Consider the following 22,416-nt stretch of genomic DNA (forward strand, 5'->3'; position numbering starts at 1 on the left):
AGGCTTGGGACCATAGAATAATTGACTTGAAAATGATAAATTTTATTGTGTCCTGCCATTCTTGATGGCTGGTCCATTGTGTCTACAGTTTAGACTAGACTAATCACCAAGAATGATGAACCGACATTGATATTCATAACAAAGTTTCAAATTATTTATTTCATACATAAATTTAAACAATTTTATGACTAGTATTCATTCATGATAAGCAGAAGAAGGAGGAGATGGAGGAGGAGGGGGAGATTGCTACAATTAGGGTGAAATAATGAGAACCAATAGCAATGTGCAAATAACATTCATGAAGTGGGTGAGTCAAGGGATTTCTTGAAGTCCTGGAAATATGACAAATGACAACTCAGGAATTAAAACCATAGTATCTCTAAAACATCAACAAAGCCTAATTAAGGATAACCACAGTCCTAAATTTAAACTCTATTTAATTATATATGTAGGTGTGAGGGTGTGTGTGTGTGTGCTTAGTATATATAATAGTAGAATAAAAAATTTGTCGCTTACTAATTGAACTTTAAATTAAAAAAGACATTTCTGCTCCCCTAAAGTAGCTTTAAGGACTGTCTCATTTTTGTGGCTAATAAACTTCCAATCACTTTTATCTTTAAAGAATTAGAGTGACCCCTACTGTTCAAGTCAAGCAGAGATTACCCTTCATTTTCTTTTAGGGAACTTTCAAATGCAAATTTTGACTTATTGCTTACAATTTCTAATCAAAGTCAGAATCCATTTTTTTTCCACCTTAAACCTGATATTAAAACAGGATGAAAAGAGACATTTGATGAAAGTTTTCCTTCAATATAAATGTATGCACCTAACTTAGCCTCACTACATAGTCTGATATTTCCAGCACAAAAAGCATTTTTGTGGAGTAAAATTCTAATAAGCTAAGAAAAGAGGAGCTGGGGTGAAATGTCAACTTGACAGTGAAAGAGGCATCTGAACATTTGCAATGATTTTTAATATAAAAGAAATGCAGAAAGACTGAATATAGGGTTGTCTAAAATCAAGATTTCAATAATTCTCTCTTTTAAAGGCTAAATTACGAGTCCTGGCTTTTTTTTTCTTCTTTTTCTTTTTTTGCACATTTTTTTGTTTTGTTTTAATGGACATTAAAAGTTAATAGATGGCTAAGCTGTAGATAATAAAGATTTCTGTCATTTGTTGAAGTAGTACAAATCAATATAAAAGCTAGAGACTGCAGTCATAACAAAGACCTCAGTATGGGGCTACGAAGAAAGATGACGTCTCAAATTTTCACAGAACAAAAATTATAAAAGAAGCTGTTCTTTGAACTTCTAGAAATCCATTCTGCCTTTTTAGATAATGTGCCTAATTGGATTTTTTAAAGCCATCTTTAGAGACCTTAAGAACTTTTTGGAACTCGCTTAGGTTTTATTATTGAATATGTCTTTTTACCAGAGCCAACATACCACATTTACTTTTATTAAAATTTAAAATATGTGGAAAACACTTTTAACCATTTTTGATGAAAACAGATGAGCTACAAAATTATGCTCTAGAAATCCATGTCTGTACACATGGGGTCAATAAAGGGTTGATACATTTTCAAATAAAATTAATTTTGGCAAATAAAATGATTTTCTCAATTGTAGAAGTAACTATAGTTTAGCTATGATTACTCCATAGTTGTTTTTATCACTAGATAGCTGCATCCCAAACTTGGTTTAACAAACCATGATGTTGCGATAGAAAGTACTGGCATAAGCAAATCCTTAATGCATAATGCAATATCCCAAGCTAACATTGTAAAGAGTAATGCTGTTTTTGCATAGGCCCTCCCTAACTAAGCAATTGATTTGATCCATTCTATCCATTCATTTTTTATTTTGATATTTAGGGAGCAATGTAGCTTGATAGGATAATTCTGAAAAATCCATGGCACAATGAATGGGGCTAAAATAGGGTTGGAGTACTGGGAATGAAATTTAAGGGGATAAAAGGTAACAGAGGTAGTGAGACACTGAAAGAGATATTAATGTGCTCTATATTACTGTTACTAAATGTATTTGTTCAGCATGGTTTATTTGGTTTCTGCTTAAATTATATTGATTGTTATAAATATGATGTTGTACAATTCTTTTTCTTCCTGCCATCACTAAATAATTTAAGATCTGTCATAAAGAAAAATGCCAACTCCTCAAATTTAAGACAGTTTTGATTTTATACCAATACATAAAATTAGCATAAATTTCCTATTAACAATATGCTTTTTAGATAGAGGGATAGTGATAGCAAATATTACATTACGTCAAAAAAGTTATAAAATACTTATGTTAAAAATCTCATCTATAAAAGGAGGCTCAAGAACAGAAAATTCACACAGTTGCTCTCGGCATAAACTTTAGTTTAAAAAAAAATCCATATACAATATACCATCTGTCTCCTAAACCATGTGAAAAGAAAAGCTTTGAAAATCCAGCCTCCACTAATGTGACATGTTGAAACATTAATCACCCCCTTAGGCCAATATAATTGTAGCTCCATGTTAATTACCTAACAATTAACAGCAGTAATTTCTAAGGGGCAATCAATGAATTAGCTTGTGATTTTCCCACAGATTCCAGTCCCACACTGCCAATCTCAATGCATTTCAAATTCTTCATCGTGGTTCATCAATGACACTTCTGGTGTATGAAATAAAAATTCATTTGCACCCTTACTAATTAGGCTCAAATATATCCCTATGAGTATTGCAAACTCTATTCACTAGCACAAAATCTCTGCCACAGGCATTTTTCTCCATTTAAAAATTCATTTTCTATTAAATTAGAAGGTCACCTAGCAGGAAAATGTACTAATCAAGATTTTATCACTAACGAATTAAAGGTTTTTAATAAGGAAGTTTAATTAAGTTATCCTAACAAATGATAACAGCTATTTACAACTTATGGGGATGTGTGCATGTGAACTAGAGCATGGAGAGTTTGAAATCATATTCCTTGAATTCAATAGATACTGCTACACATTCCATATGTGGGTGGAAGTTGACTAAGTGCATATTTATAGGGTTGAAAAGTTTCAAAACATACAATCATCTTGGGGTGAGGAGAGGAGAATGCTTGAAAAAAGTTAATTATTTGTATTTTATGTGATAAAAAAAAAACATGGATTATTTAATTGAATAGAATTTTTTCTTCTCTTGACCCAACTTGTCTTGGTGTCAGGTCAATGTGTTACTAATTTACATTCTATTCTAAATACACAAAATTGTAGTTGAATTTTAATGATAAAAATGTGTTTCCTGGAAGTGACATATCATTTAAACAGACAAAAACATTACTTTAATGGAATTATGATATGAGCACACAGATTTCTTATGAAAAGTGTGCTACTCTCCAAAAAGTAAAAATGAAACATACACGGAATGTAACTACATATCGGCTCAAAAATCTTATTGAATTTACTACCACTTTTTTTTATTTTTACTTTATTACATTATCCCCTTAGAAAGTTAGTGATGAAGCTTAGAAATATAGCAATGCTAAGATTCCAGCAATATGACAAACTGTTCTGCAGGTCTACACAACTGGATTGAGATTAATCAATCCCTAAGTCATCTGATTCATTCATGAAGCACACAGCATTCTAATGTCGTATCTGATATAAATCACAAATAGCTATTTTATGTTATTTAATGGTGTCCTAAACTCCATGTGAGGCATACACAATGTAATGTGAGCAGCTTTCTCGGTGAGTGGGAAAAGGGAGTAAAGCCATGGGGTTACCAGGAGGGAGAGCAAACCCACTCTCCTGCATGAGGTCCATAGTGGGTACTAATGGAGGAATGCACTGGGGCATAGATCATTTAAGAAAGGCTCAAAATATGCAACCCCAAATATTATGAAATGCAAATCCTTTTACTTTCAGATCTTTTTTTTTTTTTTTTTTTTTTTTTTTTTTTTTTTTTAAGCAGGGTTTAACACAAATTATAACTCAATCTCCAGACACCCATTGCAAAATCATGGAATTTTTAAACCAGAAAGGAACCTAAAGAGTCAATTTAAAAATAAATGAACTAAACCTAAGTGGTGTAAAATGGCCTATGTATAGTCACACAACCAGTTAATGGGGGACATAGATTTACTGGCCTGTTAGGCCTATGCCCTTTACACCACATTATGCTGCTACACCGTTAGTAATGCCATTATCTTTTGTCATTAAGGTCATATTTAGCAATAATTAATATATTTTATAAGAAATTTTGGGACTTAGCTACCTGCCTTTCTGACCCATTCATTCTTTTCTAACATTAACTGTTAAGTGGTCATACAAAGAACACTATAATACCACTTTAGTCCTACAAAATAGTAATCCAAGAAAGCCTCCTTTCCTGGCTTTGAAAGCACCTATTAGAATGGCTCTCATTTGCTTTTATTCATCTCTATTTCCTACCACTCCCTAATAAATTTATCTATAGGCAGGGATTAGACTTTTCAGGTTAAAAACAAAACAAAACACTGTATCCCAAACTTTACTCTCTACAGAACATATGCACAAAGTAACAGTTCTGGGGATTACCAAATCTGTAGAGACAATTCTTCTACGTGTGTGTGTGTGTGTGTGTGTGTGTGTGTGTGTGTGTGTGTGTGTGTTTGTGTGACAAATCAGCCTTAATACCCACAGTCATGTCACAGTCATTTCCACATCTATGCTCTCACTCTATTATCCCTAACACTTTGGCTTCTTCCTATTCAGATCCAATACATTTTTAAGACTGACACGCCATATGAAGTCTAACTACCCTACTCGAGGCTCCTATTTTCCCTTCTAAAACTCTTACACTTTTAATGAGTGTATGTCATGGGTTAGCTTTAGTGAATATCTGGTTAGTGTTTTTGCTTACATTTACATTAATGTATGTATGGTAACTGAGTTATATACCTCAACTCAAATATCACTTCCTCAAAGAGATCTTATCAACCCTAATCAGTCAAAAATATTACCTTCAGCCAAAATCCCTGCCACACATTTATTTGAATTGCATTTAAAACTCTCTGAAATCATCTTGTTTCTCCCCCACACACTTGTTTCTTTAGTGCCTTCCCCTCAAATAATGTAATTTTCATGAAGAATATATCTTACTTGTCTTTTTTTTACTATTCCCCGGATCTAGAATAGAGTCAGTTTCAAATACAGACTGTCATACAATCATACTCAACAGCGAAGAGCTAAAAATTTTTTCTAAGACAGGAGGAAAGACATAGATACCTTTTCTCTTGACTTCAATTCAATATTGTTCTGGAAGTTCTAGTCAGAGCTATTAGGCATGAAAAAGAAATAAAGGGTATCCTAAAATTGTCTTTATTTAAAGATAACATACATAGAAAATCCTAAACAATACACACACACACACACACACACACACACACAAGCACTGTTAGAAATAATAAATAAATTTAGTAAAGTTGCAGAATACAAAATTAAGACAACATTTGTTGCATTTTTATGTACTAACAACAAACTATATGAAAAAAATTTAAGAAAACAATACCATTTATAATGGTATCAAAAATAATAAAATTCCTAGGAATACATTTAAACCAAGTGGGTAAGAGACCTTACTAGTACACTGACAATTATAGGGCATTGATGAAAGTCAGAAGACAGAGATAAACAGAGAGGTAGTCAGTGCTCATGAGTTGGAAGAAATAACACTGCCATAATATCCATACACCCACCCAGCTGGCATGGCTCAGTTGGTTGAGTGTCAGCTCATCCACCAGGAGGTCACTGGTTTGATTTTTGTTCAGGGCACGTGCTCAGGTTGTAGTCTTGACCTCCAGTAGGGGGCATACAGGAGGCATCCAATCAATGATTCTCTCACTGATGTTTCTATATCTCTCTCCCTTTCTCTTCCTCTCTCTGATACCAATGAAAGAACACAGAACATACAGGTAGGAGTGCAGAAATTTAATCTCAAGTCTTTTCATTGGCATTTTGTATATGTGGTGGCAGTTTATTTGTTTGTCTATTTTGTTTCCTTGTTTTGGAAAAGGCATGTTTTGAACCCTCACCACAGCTTCTGTTTTCACAGGTAAATGGAAAGGAATTACTGTGAAGCACTTTATAGGCCCCACCTTTCCCTAGATGACTATTTGCAATCATTTCCCATCCAGAGCACTGCCCGTCTAATATAACCATAAAGTCATCAAAGTGTAAATACAACCGTGAGGTAAATGATAATTGAATGAGTGGCATCTAAACAAATGGATAGCCCTAATTTTTAATATTCCTTTCTTTCTTTCCAAACCAAATAAAAACACACAATTATACATAAAATCTAGAATCTTGGGCCTTAGAAATGTCAATAGAAATAATAGCACACATTTCTTTTATATACTAATTATTTCTCAGTTTAAGTAAATGACTACATTAGTATTCAATTTTTAAGCCATCCAAGCTTATGAACATCATGATGCTTAACAATACTTAAAACCTAGTTAATGAAACAAGGATATCTTAGACTGGGTTTTGTGTATTTTAGTACTGGTTTTTTTCTGTTAAGACTTACTCCCTAGTTTCCATAGAATTCATAAATCCAATTATTTTCACCATCAATTTTAAATTGTCAGTCTTGAAATATACCCCCAAGATGATTCCACCATTTTAGGGCCAGCATGCTAAATAAACTTAAAAATATGAAAGGTGGATGAAATAAAGAAAATGCATATTTTATGTATTTAAATATATGTACACATTTTCTATCACCTGCAGGGATTTTCCATTGCAATATGATCAAAGATCACTCAACAAAGCAACACCAGTCCCCAGAGAACTTTTAGTGTTGTCTTTGAAATATGTTTTAAGCCATGAGAAAAAGTAGAACTAGGTAACAAGGGAAAAAAAGGCAGCAACCAAAACAACTTCTTTTAAATGCAAAATGCAAGGAAATGGGAGAGGTGTATGTGTTTAATGAAAAATGAATCCCACAAATAAACATTTTTGCCTGTAGTTGATTTGAAGTTAAACATTCACAGGATTTCCTTCCTCCCAGAAAAAGTACGGTGTATCTCTCTCACTTGTAAAAATAATGCCAGTTCTGAAAAGTCTGTTCAATTCTTGTCCTTGAACTTTTTAATCACATGGTGCATGCAGCATTAGAATAAATTGAAGTAGTAGCAATCAACGTATAGTTTTGAAACTTGCTTATTGTAATTTACCTTTTTATTCAGCTTTTATTGTATATGCTATCCAAGTTAAAGTTTTAGTTACCATCTTTATCGAGGTATTATATGCAAAGGGAAATCAGCATTGCCATTTTTATGGAGTAAGGCAATGTGTATAATACTTTATGCCAGAGGCCGAGAGTTCCACAAAGAAATATTTCCAAATCATTTCTTTTCTCTGACAGATCCAGCAAAGCCAACTGAATTAACTAAAACTACCCAGGAAAGTGTATAGTATAGACGTATAAACGAATTTAAAAGGATTAAAATATAATACAGCCAAAAACATAAGCAAAGAGAAAAGTCACTACATGCAAATTGATGCCTAAGAATCATATGTTCCATGCCTAGAAAATAGATACAATGATCATTTGAGTAGCTGAGATACAATCTAAAGAAGATTAAAGGAATGAAAAGGAAGAGAGAGTATGAAAATGGAATTTCAAATACTGGGTCTCTATAGAATTGAGAAAAATGTACAAAATAGTTATTATTGAAGTTGATAAAATTTGAAACAATTTTGGTAATTGGTCAAATTTGGCACTATAACAGTACTGGCATATTTGTAACAATTCTAACATTTTTATTCTAGTAATGCGTTTTATTTTTAAGGCACTTCGGAACCTTTTCCCCCCAGAAAACAAAATGATGTAACACTGCAAATATCTACTGCTTAAAGGGAAAGTCTTTTAAGAATAACCGTTTGCCTATGAAAGCAAAACCACATTTCAGGAAGAAGCCGGTGCTCAACTGCCTGCCTCCAGCACTGAATAAACTGCCTTCCTGCACTGTGCTCCTGCCTCTGAGCCAGTCCTTAGAGGAGTATCTGGAATCCTATTTCAACCAAAAAAACTGAGAAACTAAGACTTTCCCCCATCTAATTGGAGATGCCCAGCTGTACCCCTATTAGCATCTTCACTGACTCATCAGAGTGGCCCCATTCTGACCAATCAGGGCAGTGCCTTTGGAACCAATCAAACTGTGAGGATTTGAAGTCCTCATTTGCATGAGGACAAATCCACCAGGAACTAGCTTTGAGAGTTCTGCCTGTATAAGTCAACTCCCCTCGCTGGAAAGAGCACTTTACCAGAAGGCTGTGTTCCCTGACTGAAGCGGAAACACCAGAGAAAAGCAGAGCAGGACAGAGCAGAGCAGACAGGAGCCTGTAGAGCAGAGCAGAGCAATTAAGCCAAAGAGGGGCCTCCCGCAAGGGCCACCTCACATCCACGTTGTTCCTCAGCCATGCTTCATAATCGCGCTGTCACACTACTGAGCTGCTCTCCCGGCCCTGCTATACTCACAGCCCTGCTGTATCACAGGTGAGCTGTTTGCGTTGAATCAAGTTTTCTGCTTTATTTTACCCCAAATTGGGGGTTTCTGTTGGCATGGAAATGGTGCTAAAGACCACTGGTCGATGGGATCATCTAAGTCTGCTCTGCTTATGAATGCATCCCCATGCTTCCTTCTCAAATTTGGACCTAACAGGAGTTTTCAAGAGAGATGGTCAAACTAACTTTGGCATCTCCCATTGGAGAAAGACTATAGATGCATTTTTGTCTCCAGAGCAGAAGACCAGTACCCTTTTTCTGGGCCATGGGCCTGAGAGAGCCGCTCCCTCGTCTTTCTTCATAGCAGCCGCTCACAGTGCAGACACTTAATGTGGTGCAAAGCACAGAGGCTTAGCAGGTCAGTAAACGTGGGTTCTGCCACTAACTGCTTTTATAACCAGCAATAGGTCACTTTATATTACCTACCTTTAGTTTCTTTATTTTTAAATTAAGATTTTAAGGTTCCTCTGAGTTTAAAAATAATATGACTTCCAATATAGCATTGGCATAGCTGCTGCAGTCTTTTGCAGCCTTTTATTTCCTTCCCTGGCATCAAGGGGGACATTGATAACTAGAGCTTCCATCCATCCCAGGTTTCTCTTGACCTCTGCCAACGCCTGGACTCATCTGTGTGTTTTTTACTTGATGGTGTTTCTCAAATTTTTATTTCCAAAGGTTAGGAATCCTCATTCATCCTATCATTCGTTATTGAATTAGCATCTTTTCTGTTCATGTTAATCAGCAAGTAATAGAAAATTTCAATATTCTATTAAAATTAATCAATAGAATAATCTGATTCTAAATAACTAGAAACTTGCCTAGTAATTTAAGTACATCAATTACTAGTGATTTGGACATAGACCGACTTAGAAACACTCTTCTTTTTTATTTATTTATAGGCATGAAAACTACAAATAGCCAGGAAGCAGCCTCTCTTTCTGATTTAATGGTATTATTGCCTGGATAGAAGCACCCTCCTTTGGAATCAAGGGTCTCTGTTAAGATTTAACTTTTAAGTGGATCAAAGTGATATTAACTGTTAAGTGGATTGGAGGTGATATTAACTATAAGAATTTATAAGAATTAGCCACCTATCTTTTATCACAGTCTTATCAAGGGCATTTAACAAAGTCTCTTGTCCAGATATCTAAGTTATTTTCAAGTTGAATTTATCAATGGGTAATCATATAAAAACTACTTGGGAGATTCAAACTACTATTTCACATAAATGCATCATTAAAAACAATTCCATATAGGTAACATTTTGACGCCAAACTTTATTTTTTGATGGTGAAATATCTTGCTAGAATTCCATTAATAACAAGGAATTTCTGGATTAGTTACTTGGTAATAAAATAATTTCTCTGGCAATAATCCGATAACTTTTAATTCCAGCATTTTCAAATAATTCCTTGAGAAAAAAAAAGTTTTTGGAAAATATTTCTACTCTTTGTATTTTGGGGAGTTAATATTTATCTGTCTTCTTGCACATCCTTTCGCTAATACTCCATGATATATTTGGAAATTTTCCCACTAAGATCCTTATATCATATTCTTAAATTCCGTATTTCATTGCTTCCCATTGTAGAAATTATTTAAATGGAATGAGGAAGCAGAGAAATGATGATGTAAACTATGGAAGTAGGAGATATATTTCCTTAGAGCAGTTTTTGACCTTCCACAAGGACTTAAACTTCTCTTTGCTTAGCGTCCCTTACCTATTCCTCTCCCCTGGAACTATACTACACTTTCTACCTTATTTCTCAACATGTCTTACCTCCTTCAATAAACTTTATCCTTAAAGAAGGGACACAATGATTTCTTCTTCAGATGTTTATTTTAGCACTATATATGAGGTAAATGGTAAATAAATGTTTACTCATGAAATAATCAATGGTTCTGAGTCAATGAAAGAGAGATTCAGTCATAACAAAAGTGCTCATTCTGATGGTATCCAATCATGACTATCATGAATCAGAATAATCTACAGGCTAATATGCTAATCCTATAAAACAAAGAGGTAATATATATATATATATATATGTGTATATATATATATATATATATATATATATATATACATATATATATATATTTTTTTTTTTTTTAAAGAGGTGATATGCAAATTGACCATCACTCCAATGCATAAGATGGCCACCCCATGTGGTCAAAGATGGCTGCTCCCATGTGGACACAAGATGGCCACCACAAGATGGCCATCAGGAAAGGGCAGTTTTGGGCAATCAGGCCAGCAGAGGAAGGAAGTTGGGAGGAACTAGGCCTGCAAGAAAGGGCAGTTGGGGGCCATCAGGTCTACCAGAGAGGGCAATTAGGGGTGCCCAGGCCTGCAGGGGAGGACAGTTAGGGGTAATCAGGCCAGCAGGGGAGCAGTTAAGCATCAATTAGGTTGGCATGGGAGTGGTTAGTGGGTGATCAGGCTGGCAGGCAGAAGTGGTTAGGGGCAATTAGGCAGGCAGGGAGGCAGGCAAGTGGTGGGGGGCCAGCAGTCCTGGTTTGTGAGAGGGATCCCAGATTGGAGAGGATGCACACTGGGCTGAGGGACACACACATCCCCACCCCCATACATCCCCATGCACGAATTTTGTGCACCGGGCCTCTAGTTAGTCATAATCTACTCCCCTCCCTGAGAATCCAAAACAACTGGATTCATGGGTCTTTTAAGAAATTTCATGTTTCAGCCGAAACTGGTTTGGCTCAGTGGATAGAGCGTCGGCCTGTGGACTGAAGGGTTCAGGGTTAGAATCTGGTCAAGGGCATGTACCTTGGTTGCGGGCACATCCCCAGTAGGGGGTGTGCAAGAGGCAGCTGGTCAATGACTCTCTCTCATTGATGTTTCCAACTCTCTCTCTCTCTTCCTCTCTGTAAAAAATCAATAAAATATATATTTTTTTAAAAAGAAAGAAATTTCATGTTTCAGCACCACACATCTAAGAGCTTAGTTGGAAACATACTGTCTGGTGCCATTTGACTCTATTGTGAGAGGGACTCAACTGGTTATTTCATTCCTTTTCCAACACAAAAAGGCCTGTCTTGCCATTGGTGGAAAATCTATTTTTTTTTTTTTTTTTGTAGCAACAGGATCAAACATCAATACATCTGATGGTATGACTGTACATTTTCGAGGAATTGAAAATATGGTAGATTAAAAGTAAAAAGAAAAAAAATGAAGGCAAATGTTTGAATTAAAAATCTCAGAACCTCCAAGTAATTTATTAAAATATTTTTATAAGTGATCTAATATTATTAGAAATGCTATTTTCCTCATGCTTCAAATATTCAAATAAGTACATAAATAGCAGACATATTATTTCCATTCATCTTTTAGAAGACATGGAATTTTATCTATTTCTTCAGATATTTCAGAGAATTTTTTTTTCATCTTTTAGTTCATGAATGTAAAATCTAGACTGCACAACTGCAATATTGAATAGCGTCCCAATATATTGCATATCACCTGTGTGTGTTCTGTTCAATGAGAGAGAAACTGTATTGCAATTGTGCCCTGTAGTTGACTATTCCAAGTCAATCCCTCTTCTCTGTAGACTTGACTTGGTTCAGGAATCTGCCCCATACATGGAGTCCTGTCCTCCGGGAATGTCCTCATTCTCAATCTTGTGTTAATTAACAATGACTGGGACTCCACGCTAATTGTGATTGTCCCCTTTGCCTTATCGGAGATTAGTGAAGTCATAGGAATTTAATGAGATTTTGGTCAATGAGGCTGGAGGAAAAATAATCCAGAGGCTTCTGGGAGACTCTGCCATTCTCTTAAACAGAGATAAGAAGGAAGAAGTGGTTCTTTCCTTCCTATGAAAATTTTTGTGTTCAAATGTGGACATGAAGACAAAACTGACACACATTGAAGAGAGCAAAGCAAAAAGTTACAAACAACAAACAGAAAAATGAAACCACATGTGGGTGAGTCACTAAATTAACTGAACCAGGAGCTGCCACAGTTGGTTACTTGTTTCTTATGACTTATGAGATGTTTTTGTTGTGATTTTCCCTGGTTGCAGACAAAACTGCCCCCACGTGAAATCTCTCTCTCTATATTTTTTCTCTAATATTATCTACCTACTAAAAATATAATATTTAGTGCTGTCTGTAAAAAGAAAAGATATAATGTCCTGAATTTATTTGAAATGTTGAATATCAGTCCTGTTATCAAATATTTCAAAACCAGTTTCCTCTATGTTATTGTGATTAATGTGAATTTTAATATATTCACTTAAGGAACCTTAAAATTACATTTTTAAATACTTGATGTGTGTCATAAAAGTATAAAACAGATTTGTTTTATTCTTGTATTCAAAAAAAAAGAACAATTTTATCACTTTTTCAGTAGTGTTTGTAATATATTTTTATATAGCCATTACTCATAATGTTCTAACATGTAATGTTATTATGAGAATTTCTTTTTCTGTTTTTGATACAAAAATCTTCTGGTCTTTATCAATAAAGTTTAATTTATTAAAACCTAATAAATATACAACTAACTTTAACCCCAACTGATTAAAATTAGATAGGCTGTTTGACATTTTTTAGCATCAGGCTTCACAAGTTTTAGGTTGAAAATGTAAAAATACACATACTTAAGGAAAGTCCATTTATCATCTTCTATATAATGAATATGCTTTACTTTAAAGAGATAGATATATGTAATTTTAATGTCAACCCCAGAATCACCAAAAAGTACTCTGGCAATCAGTGGAAAGGTTTAATAGGTTTTCTGTCTTGTTCTTAATTTGTTGAAATTACAAAATCAATACTTTCAGTTGTAGCTGCAGTTACCTGTTTTACTGCTTTAAGATAAAGTCTACAAGAAAGTAACCTTCACTTTCAATTTGTAGCTCAGGATGTCAGAGTGTTCTTGGCCACTGGTTAAATAGCCTGTTCTCTGCCATCCTATATAAGATATTCCAAATGTGTGGTGGTTCCATTCCCAAGGAGATACATACTAAAAAGAACGGTGATTAATACAGAACAAGCAGAAATTCAGAGTTTTATACTTACCCTCTTTCTTTTCTCTTCACAACATACAATATACTTATGTCTTTTTATTTCTTATATATATAATATGTGTGTGTGTGTGTGTGTGTGTGTGTGTGTGTGTGTGTGTGTGTTTTATTTTGATTTCAGAGAGGAATTGAGAGGGAGAGATAGAAGCATCAATGATGAGAGAGAATCACTGATCGGCTGCCTCCTGTACACTCCACAGTGGGGATGGAGCCCACAACCTGGGAAGGTCCCTGACTGTGACCTCCTGGTTCATAGGTCAATGCTCAACCATTGAGCCATGCTGGCTGGGCTCCTCTTATTTCTTTAGCATGGCCTCATCTAAATTCTTATCATAACTTACAACTCTGCACTGCAGATTGGCATCAAATGTCCACAACACTCCACCCAAATAAGAAATAGTCTCATTCTGTCTGAACTTTGTCTTACCTCTAAGATTCTTGTTACAAGAGCAAACCCCTGCCACTTCGAAGGTAAAGAAATTCTCCAAGATAGACTCAGGTTAACACAAAGTATATAAGTAAGTATATTTTTATGATTTTAGTTTTGGGGGGAAATACGATAGATCTGAGTCACTTTAAAATGTCAAAAATATTGGAAGTGAAAAGAGGATTTAAGTGTGAGAGCTATACATATTTTTCATTGTGATAAGTATCAGTAAACATGGGCAAAATCACTACTGAGACTTCAGTTGTATATTGTAGCTCAGACATAGTGGTCATGAGGTGACCAAACACCAGAACTTCATGTCTTTGCAACCAAAGAAAATATTGACAGTAAAATAATCTAAGGGATCATAAAAGCTATAATCACTATAATCACATTCTATTTTAATTTATCTGTTTACATGCCTGTCTGTTTCAACAGCTTATAGTTTTTTGAGGAAAATAATTTTTTATTCACCTAGCACAAAACCTATTAACATAAGGCACTCAGTATGTTCTCTAAAATATGAGAAAAAATTAAATAAAACTCTAATTGGAATTATGATAAATTGTTGATAAGCTGAACAGATGAGAGGTAATGTCAATGTTAAGATTGCTATGTCTAAAAGATCCCCATGATGCTATGACAGAAAAAAGAAAAATTCCCAAGATAAAAAAAAATCTTTATAATGTATAAAGAAGTAAATGTTATAATTTCAAATAGAAGTTAACATTTACTAACTAAAATTAAAAGGTTTAGCCAACTCTTTCAGAAATGAGCATATTTGAAAGACAAAATAAATTTTTAAATTAAAATTGTAGGAGAAAATGCTTACCGGTACATAACCTGAGGACTATACAAAGCCTTCTTAAGTAACATAAAAAAGATAAACTATAAAAAGGAATACTGTTGAATTTTATTGAATAATATTTTAAATTTCTGTATGCTAAGGGCTAGCATTAAAAGTTTAGACTCACCATTTAAAAAACCACACCTTTTTAAGGAACATAATTATTCCTTATAATACAAATACTTTAGCAAACAGTCATAAAAATCTCATAAAGAAGAAGTTTACAGATGTCCACTGCAGTTTTATTTATAACAGTGATAAAATAAAATACCTATTAATATGAAAACAGCTAATTTGATTATGATTTGTATCCATTATAAATAATAAGCTTCTTTTTGAAGAAGGAGACAGAGCGATGAACACTGGAAGGAAAAGTCTCCAAATTATGCTCTCAAGTAAAAAAGTTGCAAAATAATAAATGTAAAGGAGTACATTTATTTGTCAACAAATATTTATATGCATTTCTCTATCAATCTCTATCTCCTTGTCCTTATTTATTTATTATATTTGGGTATTCTACACTCTAGGAAAAATTTGAATACACATACACATCCTAATTAGTCAACATTTAATAGCAGTTATAACTGCAGCAATGAGTTGAATCTGGGGAGACGGGGAAATAACTTTATATTTTTATTATATATATTTTAAATAAAAAATATCTCCAAATTGTTCTACAAATGAAGGCAAATACCAAGACTCACATTCTCCCTATCTGCTGAAACAGCATTCAGTGGAGAAAACTACTAAGACCAGGTGAGTAGCAGGTAAGAAGGTCCCCAATTCCCTTTTATTCTTACATAACACATACAGCTCCATTAAGGCTGTCCATTAGACTCCAGGTGAGCAACCTGATTTTTAGGGTGTGTAACTTGCTAGTTTCAGGATTAAGGAAACCCTAGCCCTGGACCTGGTCACTCAAGGACTGGGATAAAACAGAAATACGATCTTGAAGATTCTTCATTCCAGCACTAGCCTGGGAGTTGATTGCAATTTGGGATACCACTGGCCCCTTCTTGTCCTGCTTAAGGGCTGTTGCAGCTAATGGTAGAGCACACTGGCTTCAGAGTTTGCTTATCAACATTCCTTCTTTTGGAAGCAACAGGTCCTTCCCTGGTATGATTAAGGGATACAGCCATATCCCTGAGTTATGAGGTGGGTCAAAGTTGACTCCCTTACACACTGAAATGTAACTGGTTTCTATGGTTTTGGTACCCCGTCATATTCTTTTGTTAAAGCTTAATCAGCAGGAAATTAATCTTGAACAAATGCATCACTTTTCACATCTATTACTTAAGTAATTCACATAATATGAAAATGTGATTTAAAGGTAAGAAAAAATAAATACCTGATGAATCTAGGGATAGCAAGTCCAATGGCAATCCTGGAGAAGGTAGCAGTGTTTGAGGTCAAAGACTGAAGTCATGAGAGAAGAGAATGTATAATGAGTGTACAAAACCATTTGAGAACTATGACTTTGAAGGAGAGTTAAGAAGCAGAGGACTAACTGCAAGATGGATGAGTGTGTGAGAACAGATCCAGAAAGGTGATTTAAATTCTGTGTGATACAGGGTGGTAGACAAGCTGCAAGGTGCTTGAGTGAGAGTAAATTGAGAAGGGATGAGATACATGGAAGAGATGACATGACAGAGTGGGAAGGGACACAAACCTATAGTGTGTCCCTTCCCACTCTGACCCCGGATGGAAGAATGAGTCTCCTTTTCCCTGGAGCAGGAGGAAAAGGAGGAAAGGTAAGGCAGAAGCTAGCGTTTTTGTAGACATTTTTGATGAAAAATCGAGGGAGGTCCAATCTGAAAGCTTCCGTTTGATCTAAAGTCAAAAGGAATTCAAGGTGTTTTTCTGAGAATCAAAGGGAGAATATTGTGGAAGAAGAAGGTATTTGAAACAGTTGCCATGGAAGAGTTGGATTTTTCCAGCAGGGTGACATGTGAAAACAACATGCACTGTCGGGTTAGTTCCCCGATAGCACTAAGCAGGCCGAATGCAGATGTGGAAAAGACAGGTATTCAAACTGATTCACAATTGGAAGTTTTCCAATTTCATGTGAAGGGGAAACCGTGAGCTAATGCTCTCCAAAGGGCCCAGGACATACAAAGTGCTCAACATATCTTAGCTATTATAGCAATCTGTGAATTATAGATGTCCAAGGATTTAAAAACCAGTGTGGTGGGAGCTAGAAGCTTACAAAGTGGGATGTGTGGTTTCAAGGAAGGGCAAAGTGTGTTTGTCATCAGATAGCAAAGTCACGTGGGGCCGAAAGGCATTGCAGATGAGGTGGGTTCTCAGCTCTCCTAGAATTTTACTGTGGTGCCCACAAGTGGTTTTGGTGTGACTAGTTTCTATTCTTCTAGGTCTTGGGAATTGGAGACAGAAAATAGCAATTGTCAGAGCAGTGAGCAGATCCCCGTAGTCCTGGCTTTCTGTTACTGTGTGGGGGCTCTGGATGTGGAGAGGCAGCGTTCTCTTTGCACTCTCATAATTTTTATGATCTGTCCTCTAAATCTGGTTTCTTCCGAGAACATTTGAGAGAGAGGAGTTATGCCATTTTGATTTGCCTCACACCAGAATACGACTGTCGTTTCAAGAAGTGGCTCCTTGTCCCTGAAGAGATACAAATACTTGCCTTCTGCCCTCAAAGAATTTTAGGCCTAGTCACCGGATATAATAGGTGTATGAGTAAAACTTTAGTATTAAAATTAAAAATTAAATTAGTATTAAAATTAGTTTTTTCTATTCTCAAGGCATTTTATTTGTACATCCATTACTAAATTGTAATGGTATAAGTTTTGGGAGGCTTACTTCAAAACATCTCTATTGTAAAATAAGTTCATCATAGATGGGACATGTCTTTTCATATTTATCTATTTAAATTTAATGAAGGACTAGATAAAACTATGGCTCTGTGAGATATCTGTGTTTGACAAAGAAGGGCTCTTAGGGGGAAAAAGTGCTTTAAATTTAAAGGTGTTGAAAGAAAATCGGCTGAATTATTCTGTCAAAAATGTACAGGTATGTAGATATGATAAAATTCAGTGTCCTTCAGGCATATAAAACTAGAATCTCTAAACACATAGTCCAGGCAAACCCTAAAGTTTTGACGGACATCTCTAAAGACAGAAAGTAGTTGTTTTGGACTTGGAGATGACAACACTAAAAATAGAGAATATAGCTTGGTTTATTGTGCTACCAAATTCCAGAGGAAAAGCAAGTTGCAATGACAACATTTATTTTAATGTCACTTTTATGGAACCCAAGAATTGACTTTCCTTAAATTTAAACTCTGACTAAATAATCAGATCTTGACAACACTAAAGCCATTTGTTTCATTTCAGGCTGAGAAAAAGTCAAATCGTTTGTCTACCAAATAAACACCTGCTCACTAATCTAATGACCATCACTACAGTTTGCTGTGATTGGTTCCTTCCCGTTTTCAGCACATGCATCTCAGCAGGGTCAGAACCTCAAATCTATATTTAACTTAAACACTGCACCAACACAGAAATCTTTCCACAACCTCACTGCCAATTGAAGGGGAAGGGAATAAGATATTCTTTACAGAAGTAGTTCATTATCTCAAAAGAAGTAATAATTTCAAATATGTAATTCTTTAAAATATATGTTTTATTGATTTCAGAGAGGAAGGGAGAGGAAGAGAGAGATAGAAGTATCAATGATGAGAGAGAATCATTGATTGGCTGCCTCCTGCACACTCCCGTAAGTCGATGCTCAACCAGGACAGCTGGGCTCAGATGTATAATTCTTTAAAATTCAAGTATTTATTTAAAAAATAAAAAACCCACCCTTTTCTTTTATTCTGTATTTTAACAGAATTGAGAGAAGTTTAAGTTTTAATTCATTTCTATTTTAACTTCATGCAAAAAGTGCAAGAAAAAATTGCAAAGATTTTAGACTTAAAAATTGACTTAGTTAAGCATTGAATTTAGATTTTCAATGGCCATTTTTATCTATTGCTCATTTCTGTTTCCTGGTAGGAAAGCGATGAGAACTCTTAAGAAGGATTCATTGGCAGAGGTGTAAAGGGGTTTAAAAGAACTGAGAACTGCCCTGGCCAGTTTTATATGAATGTTGTCCTATGCACCCAGATTCGATTCCCAGTCAGGGTACATGCCCAGGTTGTGGGCAGCCCATCCATGTTTCTCATATCAGTGTTTCTTTCTCTCTCTCTCCCTTCTTCTCTCTCTCTAAACAAAAACAACAACAAAAAAATTATGGAAAAAAAATAAAAACACAGAAGAGCTGCTGAGACTGGGCTCTGCTGGGCTGGGCTGGGCTGTCCTGAAAAGGCAGGAAGAGGAAACTGAGGCCCTGGAGCTCAGAGGGAAATGGAGGCCTGAGAATGAGAGGCCCTGTCACCTTACAGCTATGGAGGGTCCCAGCAAGTGCACACAATGTGGCCAGAGAAGGAGCAAGTACACTTCTCCCATCTCTCCACTCTCCCGTCTCCCACAGCAGGTCCCATTGGCTGGAAACAACTCAGTAAGGGAGGCTGGGCGATGCATGCTGGTGTCATCTCTCAGGGAACTAAGTAGAGTCAGGAAAGATGAGGATGGGTCTCTAGGTTCAAGGAGGGGAGACAGAGAATGACCAAGACAATATTAGCCCACGATGAATGGGAATTTGGATGTTCCATGAAAGATGATAGTTCTTCAAAGGCAAACTCTCAGTCATTTCATTGATTTTATTGATCAAATGAGCTGTATGCATCTGGGCGCCAATTGAAGTAGATTCAGCGATTCGATGGTTTCCCCAATGCAGTTTTCTATGTGGTTGAGCCTTTTTCTGTGCCATAATTCCTATCTGAACCTACTGACAGTGTGAAAGCATTAAGCACTAATCAGATATAACATCAATGACAAATATAAAAAGATTAACAAGTCAGACATCATAATGTCTACAGGAAGAGTCTTCAAATGAATTGGAAATATGATTGTAAAACCGGACACTCATGAACCTTTGCTTGGATTCTCTGCCAAGCCCTTGTTTAATATTCATAATCATAAACCACCTCTCCCACCCATCACTCTGCCATCCACCTGTCCTGGCATCGTATGCACACCTGGGCTCTGCTTTTATATCCTACTAGAGGCCTGGTATACAAATTTGTGCACAGGTGGGGTCCCTTGGCCTGGCCAAATATCCTGTCTGATTGGGGCTGGCCAGCCAGTGTGGGGGAGGGACCGTGGAAGTTTGGCAAGCCATGGGAGCACACTGACCACCAGGGGGAAGCTCCTGCATTGAGCATCTGCCCCCTGGTGGTCAGTGTGTGTCATAGTGATTGGTCAACCTGTCATTTGGTCAGTTGCTCGTAAGGGCCACTTAAATTTTATATATATAGTTTTCTTTGACTCTACTGGATTATGCAAAATTTGTGCAGATACATTCTCTGCACCGTGCAGTCAGTTCACCTTACTATTTCTAAATAGGCATATTTTTTTTTTTACAATTTGTTTCAGAAACCAAAATTGGGCAATTTTTGTTTAATATTTATAATCCATAAAGTTAAAAAGTATTTTTGGAACATGCTGCAAGCATTTGGAATTAAGGTAAGCGTTAAGGTGCAATGAAAAGGTGAAACAGTTGGGTCATAATCTCCCTTCAAGGAATTCATAGGCCCTCTAGCTGGTGTGGCTTAGTTGACTGGATGTTGCCCTGTGCAATGACAGGTCGCTGATTCAATTCCAGGTCAGGGCATGTGACTAAGTTGTGGGCTCGATCCCTGGTCAAGGTGCAGTGGGAGGTAGCCAATTGATGTTTCTCACTTGGATTGATGTTTGTCTCTCTCCCTTTCTCTCTCAAATCAGTTTTTAAAAATTTCATAGTCTAGTTGGGAAAATAAAACATGCAAATAAATTTATATTTTGAAACCCAAGACAGCAACAGAAAGATTATCAACAGGTCCAACACAGTAATCTATTCAATAAATTAAAGAACAGCAGTCCAGATAGTTAGATGAGCACAGCTGGTAAGTAGGCTGGGAAGAGAATGTTCTAATGTATGCAATATTGCAAGTGCTGGTAATAAGACAGGTGAGCAAAGGAATTACACTGAGTAAAGCTTTTACTAAAGAAAATGACAAGAAAGCATGGGCAAAGGCTAGAAAGAAGGCAGGGGGAAATGTGGGATTTAAATGACCCGCGACCATAAGTAACAGGCTGAGTCATTTAGAAACTAGAAATACCTTGAAAATGGGTAGTAATATGTTCATTTGTCTGGTGATGGGGAGCAGAAAACGAACAGGAAGAAGAATTGAGAGGCTATTGCAGTAGGTCCTATAACTTCCAGGATCAAGGAAGTCACTGTGGGGATAGAAGGAAGAGCTATTGTGAACAAGTAATAGCCACTAATTTAATTTAACTACTAGGAAAGAAGAAGAGAGGGGGAGTCAAAGATGATCCTGAGGCTTTTGCGTTGTGAAGATTAGTGCTCTTCGGTGGCAGTTTCGGAGAGTCATTTTGGTCTTCAGAGACACGAATTCAGTCTTAAATGAATACGTTCAGTGATACATATGCATGATACGCTGAAGTGAAGCCTGGAGTCTGAGACAGAAGCAGAGGTACACAGTTTGTGCGCGGCACAGGCGTGCTGTGTGAAACTACAAGATGCCAAGTTGGAAACTCTGAGAGAAGAGATGTACAGAGAGATGTGTGCTAATATTGTGATCAGGGACACGCCATACTGCACACGTGTTATTTGACAATGAGGAAGCAACATGCCAGCCTGGCCGCTCAGTAGTTTACCTGACAAAATCCTGATCCCCGCGAGAACACACACTGCTCCCTAAGAAGACCGCCGGGGACCGACCCTAGCATCTCTGATGCTGCCAAGTTAGTGTAAGTACACAGTCCAGCTGTGAATTTGGGGCTCCCAATGAAAACGTGATTGCTTTTACCAAACTTAAAAAGACAATATGTAGCTTTCATATCTGAGGCAGATGAACTCACATTGCAACCATAGTTGTGAACTGTGTAATTGAAAGATATATGATATTGATTTTCAAAGAAAAGCTACATTTTTGCAAATATATCATTAGATGGCAATGGTTTTAATACCCCTTGATATGCTAACTTGAATCATGTGAAAACTGAAGACCACAAATCGTCAAATACTGGCAATTTTATATATCCCACCTATAATTTATATTCTACCTGTAACAGATTTATGAATTTTTAAAATAAATTTTAAAATGTTCTAATCATCCAGTAGTAACTTTTTTGGTTTTATTTTCTTTGACTTACAAGGATTCTTTTTTCAACTGTCTTTAAATTTCATTTAAAATATTACCTAAAACAGATTATATTTGATTTGTAAAAATACGGAAAAAGTCAGACAATGACTATTCTACTATTGAACGAAATGGTCAATGAAGACCTGGTAATTATTTGACAGCTTGGACAAAATACACAATTTACTGAGTAGTAAAAACAAAGAGATACAACTTTGTCCACTTAACGTTGTGTCCACATTGATTCTGTTAACAAGATAATTGCCAAACTCTATTTTACTTTGTACTCTGTGGACACAAAGCCAGTTT

The 22,416-nt window shown here is 36.0% G+C and overlaps 1 long non-coding RNA gene across 2 annotated transcripts in view; it reads left to right on the forward strand.

Moving 5' to 3' along the window:
• Positions 1 to 1,068: 1,068 nt before the first annotated feature.
• Positions 1,069 to 22,416, forward strand: part of LOC311612207 — a 794,730-nt gene continuing 773,382 nt past the window's right edge. Inside the window, exon 1 of one of the 2 annotated variants that reach the window (XR_014793249.1) lies at positions 1,069 to 1,111. This is a non-coding gene — a long non-coding RNA (uncharacterized lncRNA). Of the gene's footprint in view, positions 1,112 to 3,902; positions 3,951 to 22,416 lie in introns of those variants that run through there. The other variant, XR_014793250.1, reaches the window with a different exon arrangement.

This window comes from Pipistrellus hanaki (genome assembly GCF_964339955.1).
Source record: "Pipistrellus hanaki genome assembly, chromosome: 17".
Taxonomy (NCBI): domain Eukaryota; kingdom Metazoa; phylum Chordata; class Mammalia; order Chiroptera; family Vespertilionidae; genus Pipistrellus; species Pipistrellus hanaki.